At 39.0% G+C, this 16,807-nt stretch overlaps 1 long non-coding RNA gene across 16 annotated transcripts in view; it reads right to left on the reverse strand.

The window, feature by feature from the left end:
- Positions 1-16,807, reverse strand: part of LOC137851444 (uncharacterized) — a 42,368-nt gene that overhangs the window by 8,210 nt on the left and 17,351 nt on the right. For 11 of the 16 annotated variants that reach the window (XR_011093210.1, XR_011093198.1, XR_011093209.1 and 8 more), the window contains 3 exons: positions 15,656-15,823; positions 14,548-14,686; positions 380-2,044 (listed from right to left, as the gene is read on the reverse strand). This is a non-coding gene — a long non-coding RNA (uncharacterized lncRNA). Of the gene's footprint in view, positions 1-379; positions 2,045-3,681; positions 4,862-6,846; positions 7,033-7,136; positions 7,211-14,547; positions 14,687-15,655; positions 15,824-16,807 lie in introns of those variants that run through there. The other 5 variants (XR_011093200.1, XR_011093205.1, XR_011093211.1 and 2 more) reach the window with 4 other exon arrangements.

Here is a 16,807-nt window from a genome sequence, read left to right on the forward strand (position 1 = left end):
AAGCTATTCCAGACTTGCTAAATACACAGAAAGTTTTGGATCTTTTCATCCATTCATTTTCCTATATTGATACGTGCTTGCTTTAAAAAGTCTATGCAATATAAATACTAACACAGGTAGAGATGAAGCATATCCATTTTTCCCCTCTAACTCTATTTTTAATGTGATTTGCAAAGTCCTTTACAGTTTGTATCGTGGCTATTTAATTTTAGCACTCAATGAACGTGTAACACAGTCATATGGAATAGGACAGGGAACAGCATTCCGTGTAAACAGAAGACATTACCCAATTCACAAAAATAAAAGTATCTTCCCTTCCAGCTGTATAGTATGTCATGTAACTGCATCCACAAAAATAGAGAAACAACAGGAGAGCCAGTAAAAGTTATTGCCTTTTCCTGCTTATTTTATTGGGCTGCATCACAGTGTATCATCATATTGAAAGCTTTTAGTAATAATAGGCTACTAAGAAAATAGCACCGTGCAAAATAAAATAAATGTACTTTGTGCCCAAAGAATAAAAAACAAATCTACCAACACCTTTAAAAATTACCTGAATACAATTCAAGTAGCTACTCTGGCTTCAGAATCTGTGCTAAGAGAAATACCACAGCTACTGAAAACACAGGTGATTCTCTCTCCTGTTTTAGGTGAAACCATTACATGTAAAAATATAAACTGTAATCACATCCATCAAGAGTTTTTGACACATGACACAACAGAAATACTTTAACCGTGTCTGACAACATCCAGAGAACATAGGATATGAATGGTACTAAAGCAGATGTACATTAGGTCTCAAAGACACTTTATAGGACATTTTTAATGAATTAGAAGCAAACAGACGGGGGAATAAAGTAAAAACTCGGGTTCAGGCCTACAGTCAGATCTTCAGAGCACTAACTTCCAGTCAGAGTCCCATTAACTCAATCAGACCCATGGCTATCAAAGTGCATTTGGACAAACCCAATGGCAGAAGTAAAAATATATAAATAAATATATTAACAGAACAAGGACGAACCAGGTAGCACAGCCCACAACTAAAGAGACACCAAACTAGTCCCAGAAAAATAATCTGAGTGTCTAGACTATTAAAAGATTTACGTTTTTACCACAAAATGCTGCAGCTACGGAAAAGGCTACAATGATATTGTGGATAAAGAGGTTTCTACAGCATTAACTGATCACAGTAGATTCCCCCTCAGGCAGCCACGAGTACCTGCAGTGTGCATTTGCTCACCTCCTGCATATTGCTGTTTTTTCGTATTTATACATGATTTGTTTTATTATTTTAAAGAAATGAGAGCGGCCTAAAACCAATAAAGGGGATATTTTTATCTTAATCACCAACACCTCATTTCTAGACGTGTAGATTTTTAGTCTCTTAGTAATGTGGTGGCAAAAACGAAAATGAGGTAATCTTACCGTATTTTAAAACTCTGTAAAGCTGACAGAAAATAATATTACTGCTATAAAAACACCCTCTTGTGCCCATCTGAAGGTTGTGAGAAGTTCTAGCTTGGCAGTGCGTTAGATGAAGTCACTTCTCATGCTGATGTTTCTCTCTACTGTACTAATAATAGCTTACAGTAGCATATAGCTAGCATAATATACAATCGTCAAAAAGAAAAGGTGGTGTTTCATAAAAATGTCTACTTTGTAAGGTTTTCCTGCACTGAAACGCAGGCTTTAATGTAACAGGAATGTGTAACAGCAGCAGTGAAGACACCACAGAGTTTTACAATGGAGCACGAGCACAGAACCAAGGGCTACACTCTGGAACATCATGATATCCTAAATTCAGCGACAGCGCTTGCATCCAGCCTACAGGGAAAAAGGGAAGGGCCCCATGCTTTCCCTCTACCTGTGACTTTCTTGTGTCATCTCGGGAGGATGTTAACAATCTTCAGTCTGACTTGCCAGTTCATCAGGGCTGTCATTCTTGCTGTTGTCCAGGAGCACAATACTGTTCTTCCCCCTACTATTGTAGAGTTGTGTCTTCTGAGATCAGATGTAGCCAGACAAATCAACATAAATACACCTTCTGTCCAAAAAAACAAACAAAAACAAAAAAGACAAAACATTTAGGAGAATCAACAATCATAGTTCTACATCTTCTATTTGGTTTAAGGCACAGAAAAATCTTTTATATCAAGTAAACTACCAAGTTTAAAAATTACTCCACAAGGATATAAATATTTGAAAGTAACAGAAAGAGATGTTTATTTGTCTGTACCACTGACAGAGAGATAAGGGCTCAAGTTGTTATTATTTCTATTGGGGGGAAATAAATGAAAATACTGTATGTAAGGGTTTCTGTTCACTATGCGTATTGACATTAGAACACCCACTTTGCTGACATCTGACATGGGACCAATTACACAGGAGGAAACTGATACATATACAAGAGATGTTGTTTCCAGAATTTGTGGAAAAACATGATGTTTTTGTATTTTTTGTGTTAGCTCGGGATAGATAGAAAAATCTTTATTTCCTCTGTAATGCAGAACTAACACTTGTATGCCATGTACCTGTCAGAAGCTTGCACATTATGAAGAACCGATAACCCCACATTTAGACCAGTGTCAAATTCTGGTTATCTCACATACAGCTGATAAGGTTTATATACCCATGACTAGTGATCTGAACTCTCTCTGTTTCAGAACTAACAAGGAAAAATAATAATAAAAAAGCTGTTTGGCTTTTTTTTTTTTTTTTTTTTTGAGGTCACCTCATCTCTGTTTTAAGTGAGACGAGCCTAGAAACAATTCTAATTCGCACCTGTTTGCTACCGTGCCCACAAGACTGCAAGGCAACAGAAAATCTGCCAAGTGCAGATGTTATTTCCTCTGCCCTTTCTGCTGTACCCTTTCTCAACCTGTGAGCTCAGGACACGTTGAAGGGGAAGAGAAAGGATCGCTGCAGTTGGTACAGGGCCTGGCTACAAGGGCCTGAAGCAAACCGAAAGCTTCCTCCTACTGTGAAGAATTCTTGCATAACCAGGCAGGAACTGAGTAAGGAACCAAACCAATTAATTATACTACTGAAGTGCTACGGAGTACAGTTATTAGAAGACTTAAGGATTCAATTGTAAAGAAATTGCTGTACGTGGTGTTCATTATTACTATAAATGAATAAAAAGACCGGTGCCTCCACAACAAATGCAGAACTCACCTTCCCAGGCCACTCATCCCTCTGCAACATTACAAACCAAACCAACCAAAACCCAATCCTTCCTGACAGGTGGACTACATTCTAAACCACATTATTTCGGAAGCAATCGTACTGAATAACTCCAAATAATTAACGATACAATTATATCACAGGACAGCTCTTTAAGGTTTTCATATGAATGACGTAATTGCTACTGACAAAGATGTAGCTGCATAGCTTCATCATCGTCCCACCCATTGCTCAGACCCATAATGCTGGCAGCACCTTAGACCCCAAATTTACTCCAAATCCCAACATCTGTAATTTGCAGATACCCTCAGTGTAATATTTCCAGCATTATACTTTTCTTAATTCTTCCAGTCAACTAAAGCATTCAATCAGGTTATCACCATCACCACCACGTTTTGGTTCAGCCACATTTTTCTCTGTGCATTTGAGAAATGCAGCCTAATCTCACTTGCATTCATTCAGAATACTCTCACAAAGCCCCTTTTCCTTCTCACTCACTTGCAGAACATGTCACCATATCCCCAGCTCTCACGAGCTTCTGTTCCTTGTCTTCACTTTCAAGGCCCTTCCTGACTTTTCACCGCTGCACCTATTGTTCCTTAATCACCAGCAGGAAGTCAGCTGCAGTTTGTTCGCATTGCAAGCTAGGGCAGTTTTCATAAAACTGGAAAAAAAGCATATGATTATACCGTTTCGGTTGTTTATGTTGTTTTTCTAAAACACTTCCCCAAAATCTCATAAATTCATTGAAAAAAATAAATAAATCCCAGATACTTCACGCACCTCTTCCCTTCCTATCTCCCCTCTGTCATTCAGTACCAGGAGCTCAGATTCCAGCTCCACTATCACTCATGTTGTATTTCCAAATGAACCTCTTATGCCTTTTCCTGTTTTACACCTCACACTTGAGGGAAACTCCCTTAAATATCTGAAAACAGACGTCACTGCTTTTCTTCATTGCCTCCTCTGAAATTCACTTTACTAAGATGCCTTCCCTCCTGCCCCCAAACAAGCAGTCACACTACTGCCTACGAGCAGAGTTTGACAAGAAGGTGTATACACCCACCCGATTTTAATATCTAAAGTAGACAAGCATCTGATGTAGGAGACTGATCTACAGATCTCCACAGCAAACGGAGAGAGAGGCTCCTACGAAGACCAGTTTTGACGAAGGAATGCCTTAGGTGTTCTAAACTGTCCTCCAAAGAAGTCTCATTACATTAACTTGAAATAATCTACGAACATCAGTCTCTTGATTTAGGTACACGGACGCCCTCAACTCCTAACATTCCCCTTCTCATCTATGTATACCCTCTGTTTTCAACAGTATTATGTTTACATTCCGAACTTTTAGAAATGTAGATATTCCTTTCAGCCCTAGTTTGTGTAGCACCTGGCATCACAGGAACTTCAATGCCCAATACTCCTTTATTTTTACAATAATACCCAAAAAAAGCCTTATAATGCTATACAGTGTTTTATCAAACAGTACCTAATCATGCAATTATTGTATAAGTATGCACACAAGCCATGTAGAAGGCTCACAGCCATGCATCAACTTTAACTGTGTGATTTTCTGAATTCCTTCATGCCATAACAAAGAGCTGGAATGTGTTCACAGCTGGCACCAGATGGTCCCCACTCTGAATGACGGGCAAATCCCCAATACAATTCAACACTGTGAACGAGAAGAGAGTATCGTACATGGGAGATGGGAAGGTATACATGGATCCAGGATGCACGCAGAATTTTTGGCAGAGGAAAGGGTGTCATTGGAACAGACCGTGGAAACCCTTGTCATGTGAGACAGATGTCGTAAGCTATTTTCTGAAACAATTGATGAGAGAATGGTAAAATGCAGTGAAATAAAGAAATATAAGGAGCTGCTTCTTAAACGCAAAGAGTTCGTGCCCCACAATGCATGCTTCTCCGTCTTAAACTTACTGAATTTTAAATGTACCCTACTAAAAAGGAGAATTTTAGTAACATTAGGAAGGTCCTAAAGACCAAAATAGGGAAGCAAAAAGCCTAGATACATCTTACATGCTCTGAGTCTCCAAAAGCATGTTTATTGCTGGGAAAAAGATAATAAAACATTATGAAGAAACAATGAGCTTCAAGAAGTTATTAGAATCAAATAGGAGCCTTTCAGACAAATTTGGAAATCTGAGCCTAGCATAAACAATAAGCAAGAGTCATACCAAACATCATGTACTAAATAAATTGAATAGAACAACTAATACTGATGATGATCTACTTCTTGTTCTGGATCTATTCATCCAGATAACAGAAAAGAAGTTCTTCCAAAGCCAAAAGTGAGTGAAGTATCCTCCCTAACAAAGCAAACAGGCAAGCAAACAAATACACCCCGAAGGCACAGAGAGCCACAGATGAGAAGAAACAAGGCAGAACCCATGAGAAGAAACAAGGTAAAATACTGGATTACGTGTCCTATTGCATTATAATCATTTTCATCCGTGGCAATGAGTCTCAAAATAATTGTTTTGATAAATATTCCATAACATAAGGCCAATTAACTAGAAAGTGGTATGGGCGGGTACTGTGGCACCTAAGCTGCAGTCACTGTGGCTACTCAGAATCATGGAAAGCAAAATCTAACTAAAATAAACAAATGGGCCACAAAAATGCCAAACTGAGTTGGGATGACAACAGATAACAAACACATGCTAAAAAGAAACACAAAAAGCAAGAGAAAACAGTCTCTATTTTATGAGGTTTCAAATTAACGGGAGAGACCTTAGTGTAATAAAACTCAGTATATTAGACAAGGCCAAAGCAAATTAGTTACAAAATTTACAAGAAGTCAGTTCTACCTACTGACATTTATTCTCCCAGAGATATAACTCACTCATACCCTCATGCTCACTTACAAGCACCACGGTGTGTGCCTCCAAACTACTACGTGCACAACAGAGAACAAGAGCTGTCAACTATCAAGGCCTCAACGCGGTACAGAAGTTGTTCTTAGTTAGCAGTAACAAGCCAGATTTCTGAGCAGATCCTTTAGGATATCCTTCAGGGATCATCAGCTATGACAGGACAGTCCTTCGCCTCAGGATCCTGCTTACCTCGGCTTCCATAAATCTTAGGCCAGGTTGCTGCCCATTGTCTGTTTTCCTTGTTTAGGTCTAAAACGCCTGCCTGCCGTCTCTTTTCCTGTTCAGCTAACAGGAAAACGAATGATGTATGTGATATACTACAACCTTGTTGCCATCCTCCAGATCTTAGGATGCAAGGTCTTCCGCTGGCAAATCATCTGTGCTGTGGCACACAGATACTGCCGAGGATGGTGTCCTGGAAACGGTGATCTTCGTTATCAGTATATGCCACTTCTTTAACCCTTCGCTTTGCTGTTCCTCCCTATGCTTACACGTGCCTTTCCATCCGTGCTACATTCATACCAACCTTAACGCTTCTGTTACAAATCCCTGCATAGTTTTACGCTAGTTAAACGGCTCTGATGCAGATCACTGCAGAAAGGACACGTTCCCCACTTCTATCTCCTCCTCCTTTTGCTATGCTCTCCTCTGTTTCCCTCGCAGCAGCCATCTCTGGTAAGCCTGCACAGGGAGCAAAACCCACAGAAGAATCGAGCCTTTATTGGTAAGATCGGGATTGCTCTAACAGCATAGTTCCACGAACCGGATCAGAGGGACAGCTGAATGCCAGTGCCAGGTGCAGGGGAGGTGGTGAGGCTGCCTCTTTTTAATGGAAGTTGTTCGCTCGATCAGTTAAGCTGTAACGCGAAAGCACACCAGATGCCTTGGCCTCAGGAAGGAAGTAGGGCAGCACTTCGGCAGTTAGCAAAAATCTCTGCTCAATACGCGGCTACAATCAAAATAAAAGTAGCAAAACAGCCTGCTTAGACAATGGGAGAGAGCGAGTAGAAAAACAGCGTAATAGGATTATAGAAATCAATCCTGTGACCTTACCAGAAAAGCCACACGTCGCACAGGTCACCCCTTCTCCGAAGCGGGCCGGGTTCAAAGGTGAACATTAGTAAACACTGGAATTATCATATGAAGAGAAACGGGCATGTTTAAAACCAAGAGTGTTATGAGCGGACATCACATAAAATAATAAATGCTCTGAGGAGGTGAGATCAGACGCTGCAACGCTTGCTATCTCGTAACACAAGAAAAATACCAAGGAGCTTCTCAAGTATGGAAAACTCAAAGATGATCAGAAATGTTTTTCACATATGTAATTTATCCACGTTGATTAACGGGGAAATCCCGAGTTATTAATGTAAATTAAACGTCCCTATCAACAACAGTACAGACTAAACAAGCTACTACATAATGAAATCAGGACAAAACATATTTGGGGTTAACATCAACTGAAGCATTGGGATACAGTTACTGAGAAACAGGAAACTGTTGCAGGTTAAGCCAACCGAATTCCTATGTAAAAATATTAATTAAAAAAGGAATAGCAAGTTGATTCCATTACTAAACTTTTACTCACAATATCATAGGTTTTCTACAGCTTGCATTAAATATTATTAACAACAGTGAAGTCATAGCTGAAAACGTTTGAAAAAATTGAGGCTTAGATAGAAGTTCTTATCCAAGCAGTACAGACAAATACATGAAAAATGAAAATCAGCATGATAGAAGCCTTCTTCTCTGCTGCAAGTTTTACCTAAAACATCTTTTTCCTTGATTTTCAGTCAGTTTCTTAGAAATTTGACTACTGTTTTCAAAGATCTGAAATTTAGCTTCTTCCACTTACTGAAATGATTAAAAAAAAAAAAGAAAAAGAAAGAGAAAGTGTTTTAACAAGATTTCCCATGACATCTTGTTTTTAAAAAACAAAACAACAACAACAACAAAAACACTTCAAAAGTGGCTACTTACCAATCACCTCTAAATAAGGGAGGTGGAACTAGCCCAAGCACTAACTCCTTATGCCACCACTATACTGCTTGGTCATCTCAATTAGATCATCCTGTTTTAGGTTTGAAATGCATACTGTCACAGCAAATACGAGAAAACTCATCACCCCATTCTGCTAGTCATTATAAAGACATGTAGAAAATCATAATTCTTTCTCAAAGAGCAGAGAGTCTTAATTTTATTAAGATAGACAAGACAAAACAGGAAAAAGGACATGAAAAACAGCATACGGATGAGGCTATATTTTGTTTGTGAGTTTTTTCCACAGCACCTGGGAAGGTGAAAAGAATAGAAGTGTTTGTGGGTAGGACACAGAGGGGAATAAAAAGGAGAGGCTGCCAGCACTGCCAAAACAGGGGAGGGCCTTTGTGGCTTAAGAAGTGGCTGGGTCAGGTAAACAGGGCAGGAATAAACGGCTGAGCTACATACACTACAGAGCAATAGGGGGAACAAATGAAGACTCAAAAAGTCAATAATATAGACAGCGTGGAGAACCAGCAAGATAGCCTGGGAACTTTTTCTTGGAGAGAGAACAAAGCTGGTACCAGGATGACAGAAGCTGAGAAATCTGAATAGCTACATGAACTTTGCGCAGGGACACTTGAACATGGGTACTGGTACTGGTTCTGTTAGAGAAGGAGATTTCAGTCAATGCAGAGCTGTGGGTGTGAGATGACCTTACCGTCCACAACAACAGAAAAGCTGTCAGGCACAAAGGCAAAGCCAACAGGCTGCAGAAAGGCAATATGCAGTTTCTGAATCCGAAAGGCAGCATACCTTTCATCTGCGCTCCAAAAGCAGCAGGCACGTCAACACCAGGAAATCGGAACGTAAAATTTATCCCCCTTGTTTAACTTGCTCTGTTTTGCAAATCACACAGGCTGCGAAATTATGAGCAAAAGAATGGTTCTTTGCCAGATTTACAGCTTTTGCCTGTGATCATTTTAATAATATGCCCCACTGACAAATAACAACCACTTTCTAAAATGAAATGGACATTTTGCTTTTCTAGCTACAGCTATTATATGTTTGAAAATATGTACTGAATATGCATAACTCAAATTACACTTCACTGTGCATTTACCTGCAAAGTTGTCCTAGGCCCTTTTTCCTTTTTGAGGAGAAGGAAGACAATTATAATAATAATAAAAAAAAAAGAACTCATTGGGAAAGAGGTGCAAACTAACTTCATTTGGACATGAAGGAATTTCTCGTTTGAGACATTTATTTGCTCGTTCCAATACTATGAAAGCCGTTTCATTGGTAATAAAAGTTTTTGGATGGAAAGAGGCATTTCTGAACTTCTTGTTCATGATTAATGTACAGTTTAAGAGAACCATTTCTTTACAACAGGCACTAGAGAAGCCAAGTGTCAGATTATAAATCAGCTGCTTTCCCACGTTAATTCTCGTTTAATGACCAGAACACTTTTATTCCTAACATCTTGTTTTAAATATTAAAGAGTTCACCCAGATACGCTGCAGTAGCTGTCAGAGTAGAGCACCTATCTTGTAGTGTGTATCATGTAGGCATTAAGCAGAAGATATTTTACTGTTAGCCAAAGCATGTTTTTAAACATGAACATCTGGCACTGTATATATATATATCAAGGGAAGATCCAAGTTTACACTAAAAGAGAAAAGTGGCATGAACAAAACAATAAAATTGCCTCGATTCACAGAGTAAACTGACTGTACTCATTTCATCCCTGTGTTGTGCCAACTATTTTCCTGAAATAAACAAAACATTTCTTACAGTTTCTAATGCTTTCACCTGTTAGTATTTACGTGGCTGCTTTCAAGGCACACAGAAGCTGCAGGCAGCTCTCCTTCCCTGCAGGGCCTGACCCCAGCCCTGGCAGGTTGTGAGGGAGCTGCTGGCTGCCCCGAGGCGGTGTTTGGTTGGAGAGAGAAGAGCCGTAGGCCACTTGCAGTGCCCCTGGGTGACTGGCAGAGCTGTAGGGCCGCGGGTGAAAGCAGTGTCTGCAGATAAAGGCACTTAATGGGTCGACACAGAAAGGAGAAGGTTGGTATGTTCAGCACCTGCCATGAGATCTGGCTGCGCTTCTAAGAAATCCAGGTTTACGGCCTCAGCTCTCAGCCTCTAAACTTAACTGGAAAGCTCTGCGTCTTCATCATGCAGCACAGGAAAGGAAAAAAAAAAAAAAGAGATATTCTGAAACAGGTGGAAAAGGGAGAACAGGACTAAAGATTCCAGGTTCTCTCCTGACAAAGGAGGGATCTAAATCCTTAAAAATCACGTCTAAACCATTACAAGCCAAAGATGCAGAAACAGAAGAATCAGAAACAAATATTCAGAAACAGAAGTGCAGGAAAAGCAGCTGGAGAGAGGCACCTTTTACACTCCCAGATGGGTACTGAATATACCAGGGTGCCCAACGTCTGCCATTCTGCTGCTGCTTACGTTTCTGGAGGGGTGAATGCAGCCTGACATGAAGACAGAGATGCTGCCCTCTGCAAAACTGCTGAAGACTTCTGATTCAGAGACTTTCTCCTTACAGTTCAGCACTCAATGAAGATCAAATGGTCGTATTCAGGTATGGTTTTATACCTTTTATACTCTCCTAGTGAGACATTAAGTGACTTGAGATGACTCAGTCTGGGGTGCTGGAAATTGAAATAACACTGAAATTGCTATTTTTATTGCCTTCCAGTATATTCTATGGAAACTGTGGTCGATTTTGTTAATAGTTACATGTAGTTTCCAAGAATGCACTTACAATTTTGCACCACAAGCCAGACGAGGACTGACAGACCAGCTCCAGACCAGTGGAATTAGAGTTAGGTAAGCAGAGACAACCTCCTGAGAATGAATAGGGACACTGATAGAAAAACTTCACGCTGCGTACGGCTGTGAGAAGAGTTAAGTGAAAGATTTATGGCAAGACCATGCTTTAAGATAAATGCATCTGTAGCCTTTGGCATAAACTCCTCCACTACCTACCATGCAATGTAGAACAGGACCTGACTCATGATGTTTTATTTACTCTATACTATCTTACTATTATCAAAGCCATTAGTCTGTCATCCAGAGAACAAAAATTCTGGAGCTGTGTATGTATTTTCAATGTTCAAATCAATGGCAGCTTATAGTTAATACTGCTACACAATACCTGGGAAATAAAAACAAACACACCGCCACCGAGAACAAAACAACACCTAAAGATCCAAAACTATCTGAAAACAATTTACTCTGTGCTCTTTTCCATACTCCATATTGCAACAGAGGTAACAGACAGCAGGGTACAAAGTGTGTAAGAAATGGAGGACTGAAACCCCAGACCAGTTTTAGACCTCCTTCTTGTCGTGTTCCAGTATAAAGCTACCGTAATATAAGTGAGAATTTCTGGGGCATGTTGTCAATAGGTAAACCTGTTTTGTCTTTCATATTTTTGTTAAACAAGAGAAAATTGACTCGGTAAGAAATGCACAATTCAAGGAGAGCTAAGATAACCAGAGGCCAACTGGTTCACTCTAATTAACGTTTTCTCACTATGGAGAGCATTAGACCTGTGCTATCAACCTGACAAATAAAAATGTTTCTGAATCTGTCTAACGCATTACAATACCATACAACGTGGCAATGCAAGTACTTCCACAGTCTGTCATCAAATAGTCCAGGAATGAATGCCCTGAAACTGCACCACATTACAAAAATAATAATAATAAAAAAAAATCACTGTTTCTCGGTTCCAACTTACACTCACAAGACAGATGTTGCTCACAAACAGCAAATTAACGGTGTGAAAAAGAGCGATCGGGGTAAAACAACTGTTTGAAATAAGGCACATTACGTATTTGATAGCACACATGTCCGACGTGCACATAACTTTTTGAGGATTCAAATGGGCACGAGCATCTTCCGTACTTTTATATATAATGGCATCAAGTTTCACTGTGGGCTGCTATGGCGAGGGCACGCCTTTAGGCTGGTATGTTCATTTAGCATATGAGTCATTCAGTGTGGAAACAACATAACAGAAACATCCACAAACTAATGAATTGTGAAAGAAGTATAACATTTTCCCCCTCAGGCTTCCACCTACCAGTGGAAGCGGAGTGTCACAAATAAAGTTATTATCACAAAAATGCTTTAGCAAAAGAGGAATTAAATACTAAATGCCAAACAACTCTTTCACAAGTCAATCATTTGTTTTAACTGCTTTTATTTGAAACAATACCATTCAGTACAGTCACCTCAGAAAAGATCAACAGAAAAAGATAAGTAACACTCCAGCCTTGATTTTTACAACTATTGCAGATAAGATACCTTTATGACATGGAAACTGCAAACTATGTTTTTATTGATTGATACCATCCTTCAGAATCTGAAGGGTTTTACAACTGAGAAGAGCTCACCTTTTTTTGTTTTTGTTTCCTCCTAGAAACTGATTTAAAATATAAACAGATCACATAAATAAGAAAGCATTTGCCAAGTAATGAACCAGAGTGAAAGATCAGCAGGGCAAAAGAAAAAACAATTTGTGAGCAGCCTGACGTCTTCATCCCAAGTTACTACAATGACCCATAGGATCACAGCAATTAAAAAAAAATACCTATAAACATATCTAAACAGATATTTAAACTTTTATTCATCTGTCTAGCACACACACTTGTTCAGTGCAGCTTGAGGAACCTAGTATGTACATTAGAGCTGTTGGTTTGTATTTTGGCACTGGAAAGTGTGCACACCACTTTGAGGGTCAGATGAACTCTTCCACCCTACTAGAAAGTAAAAATGAAAAGCTGAGTGTGGCAGAAATAGATGCTAAATAAAGTCACCATTAGTCACTTTCATATCAAACTAATTTCAAATGGGAAGAGGGCTCACACTAATTGTTTCAGAAACTGTCTTAAAGCAGGTTTTATACGCGCGCTTTATATCAGGCCTCTGGAGTATCATCCGCCTGGTCACAGACCTCAGAGGAGTTCATCTACCAGGCGTTCTCAGTGTTTCCTCTTCTACTACCTTAGTGAAGATACTCATGTTTTAATTAATGCAGCCTTAGGTAACTTTTAAGTTTTGGAGCGTGACTATACCGTGAAAATGAGTACAGTGCAACTAGACTGCATCAACCAGGCTGGTACTCCTACCTCAGCAGGACACAAAAGCTTTGCACATCTCACCAGGTGCCCATGCAGGTACATGTGTCAGCACGACTGTGCACCCGAGCTGGGGGCTAACAGCTCTGACAGACACGCAGCAGACCAAACACTGTTACCACTCAGACCTCAACGTTGTCCATTCAATTAAGACCTAATCTGCTTGTGAATCAACTCCTGAGCCACTGCAGTTACAAGCATGGCATGTTAAAATTAAGAGTTCTTGGAGCTCAAAACCCTAATTTTGCTGAAGGTAGCACGCTGCTGGAACAGCCGCCTCAGTTCTGGAACCAGCTCATCAGCAGAAAGTTCAGTCTCTGCACCTCTTTACTACACCACGTATACATACGCAAGACCTCAAAATATTCCTAAGAAAAATCTTTAAGAACTGCCTGCTGTTAGCAAAACTGTCTCCTTGCAGTAATGACCACCAGGATTCAAAGAGGAGGAAGAAAAACAGAGGCACAATTTTTTTTTTGTGAATTTCAATAAATCAATATATACACAGATAAAAACATAACTGGGTTTGATGGAAACAAGATTTTTTGCCTGAGGAATTGCTGGCCTAAACTATTTCAAAGACTAAATTAAAAGGAACCACTTTTACTAGACTGGACTGTAGTTACAGTAAAATTTCCACTGGTGTTTCTACTTGGATTATCTAATTGTGTACATTATACAAATAGTGTGATCGACGTCCAACAAAAAAGTACCAGTAATTTAATATGTTACTGTTTTATATACATATATATATGTAATAATAATAATGTGTATATATATATATATATATATATAATCAATACAAGGATTAAAACCCTCCAAATATGATTAATTTGTCAACAAATATGTATATGTTTTGTATCTTCTGCAAAGTTGGGTTGTTTCTGATAATGCCTGTTAGAACAGTTACATGCATAGTGGTAAAATGTGTCACTGAAGGTTAGTTACAGCACTCAGTTTGAATGCAAAAAAAAACAAAAATCAGATTTTTTTTTCAAATGCAGTTTGAAAATATTCAGTTGTAAGTATTCAGAGAAACAGACTCAGAAGCAGAGAGCCATAAATGGCATTGAACTACTACTCTAAAATAGCTTATTTTCCTAAAAAGTTACATTTACTTTTTTTAACATGAAAAAAGTCACTGCTAAGTAAACTGTAGTTGTACACTGTTTCAGACTTTAAAATGCTGCAGGATACAGAGCAATCCTCTTACCTTCAACATTTTAGAAGAACATTAAGTGATCAGATAAATCTTCAGAGATACGAACACATTTACTGAGAACTATCACGTATTGTTTCATAAATTACATGCAGATGCTTACCATAATGCCACCGTTTTTGAAGATGCCATATCCACCGTTATCCTTAAGATAACGCATCCATCACTAGTACTGTGCTTGCTTTGCACTCAAGCTTCCGAAAGGATTTCAGACAAGGGACCTGCAGCTGCCAAAATGGTTTCTAGAAAACAAATTTAAAAGCTGTGAAACATGGAAAACAAACCAAAAATTTGCAAACCACTGCAAGTACAATGCAAACATAGTCAATATAAAATTAAATCTTTATTGCTTATCATAGTATCTTGGACTGTAATAAAACCAAGTAAAAGAATTTTCTTCTGAATAGAAGCATAGACATTTTGACACCTATACTTTTAAATGACTAATTCACCTACAGCAAGACTGCAAAATCAAAGTTTCCCTTACCCTGTTACATCTAATACACCTCATCTCACTAAGTGTACTCATTGACCTGGAAATAATTTATTTAAAAAAAAAAAAAAAAAAAAGAAAAAAAAAGATAAAGGGATATTATTCTTAATTACATCTAAGGACTGTTAAGGACTAATGAATATTGAAGTTCCATTATGTTGGACAGCACACAAACACAGAAGAGTAAAAGATCTCTGATTGGAAAAAAACAAAACACAACCTAACACCCAACCAACAACTTTATAGCCTAAACAGATAAGACAGCATGGGGGAAAAGTTCACACACAGCACAAACAGCACGACTGTGGTAAATGCAAGAGCAATTCTATTTTGGTGGTGGCTTCTGCTTGCAAAGAAGGTAGAAGGGGATACGGAGCAAGGAGGACAGATTGAGGGAAGAAAAACATATGATGTAAACAGGATTGAAGCAGAAGTAAAGAGGCAGAATAGAAGGAAGGAGTGGAACACACAGTCAAGTGAGCATAGGACAGAGAACAGCTAATTAAAGCTAGTGAATGTTCTCCGAGTGGTCAAAGGTCCCTTGGGCTTTGGGCTCTTTCTGTTTCTGCTAGTTAAGTCTCCGACTAGGTCCTTTCTTTACTGCTTCCAGTCTTACAGCAGAAGGGTTATACGGATTTGGTTGTCTCCCCAACAAAATTCCTCCCCTTTTAATATGGGAATCAAGATCACTCATCTGTAGCTTTTAAACTGGAATTACCTGGATCTGTTCAACATTATCTTTAGAGAACACGTGCATGCAGATCTTCCTTATTTGCAAGTGATCCAAGTGCAGATATTCTGACTTCAATTTTCTTAATTCTTTCTTGGGTAATTCTTTCTGGATGAGCTTCATTTGCACATCAGTGAAGCAAGGCAAGACACTGATCTATAAAACAGCAGTGAAAGTTTGATCAGAATGCGTAAATCATTTTGTTCCATACTGAACAACAGAGAGTGAAGCTAGGATTTGGAGGGGCAGCGGGTCTGTAAGCAACCAGATGGAAATATTCTGTTAAACTGTACTTGTTCTAGTATAAACTGAGTAGATTAGGGTTGTATCAGAGATGAAAATGCATTACTATTATCAAAACACTCATCATTTATATCCTCCAGCATAGATGCAGATGTGTGTAACAGAGGAGCTTGCCCACAAAGACAAAGTGAACCTATAAAACTGAAGTGGTGCAACTTTTTATGGGTCTCTATGGATAAGGGCAAATAAACAAGAGTGAAGTCAGTTTCTTCTGGTATAAGGTCTCCTGCAAATAGTTTAGGAGGGCATAGCAACTGCAATATAATTAAAATAAAACAGTAAACAATTTCTGGAGTTGTGCCAGCCCTCCTAGGTTGTTTCCTTCCACGTGAAAATAAGCTACCAATATATATAGTTTTATACTGATACAGCTCTATTCACACTGTGGGGAGAGAGGACTGCTACTTTAATTATACCAATACAGATAAAGCAGCAAAATGTCTGATAGAGAACTTAGTGTCTTGGATATCGTACATTTACCTATCGCGAGACAGCTACAACGCTCCTCGCACAGGCAAAGCTTCAGAGTGCTAATTCTTAACATAAAAAATAATAATCCCTGCTGGGTAATTCCCAGAACATCGTCAACCTTTGAAATGTTAATGGAATTACTAGAGACAAACCACACTTTGAATTGCTGCCAGGCTCCGTCAGGAGCTCAGCTGACAAAAGTTTTCTGCGTGCCACGAAGGTGGCACTATTCTTTTCAGAATGCCTTTCCATTTAAAAATAACTCCGTTCAGCAACAATGCTGCGATAATTGTGAATCTTGGTAAAAAAACACTGGATACCGACTAAGTGTGTGTTCTGGCTTGAAAAATATGTATAAAAGTAATT

Source organism: Anas acuta, chromosome 1, assembly GCF_963932015.1.
Source record: "Anas acuta chromosome 1, bAnaAcu1.1, whole genome shotgun sequence".
NCBI lineage: Eukaryota > Metazoa > Chordata > Aves > Anseriformes > Anatidae > Anas > Anas acuta.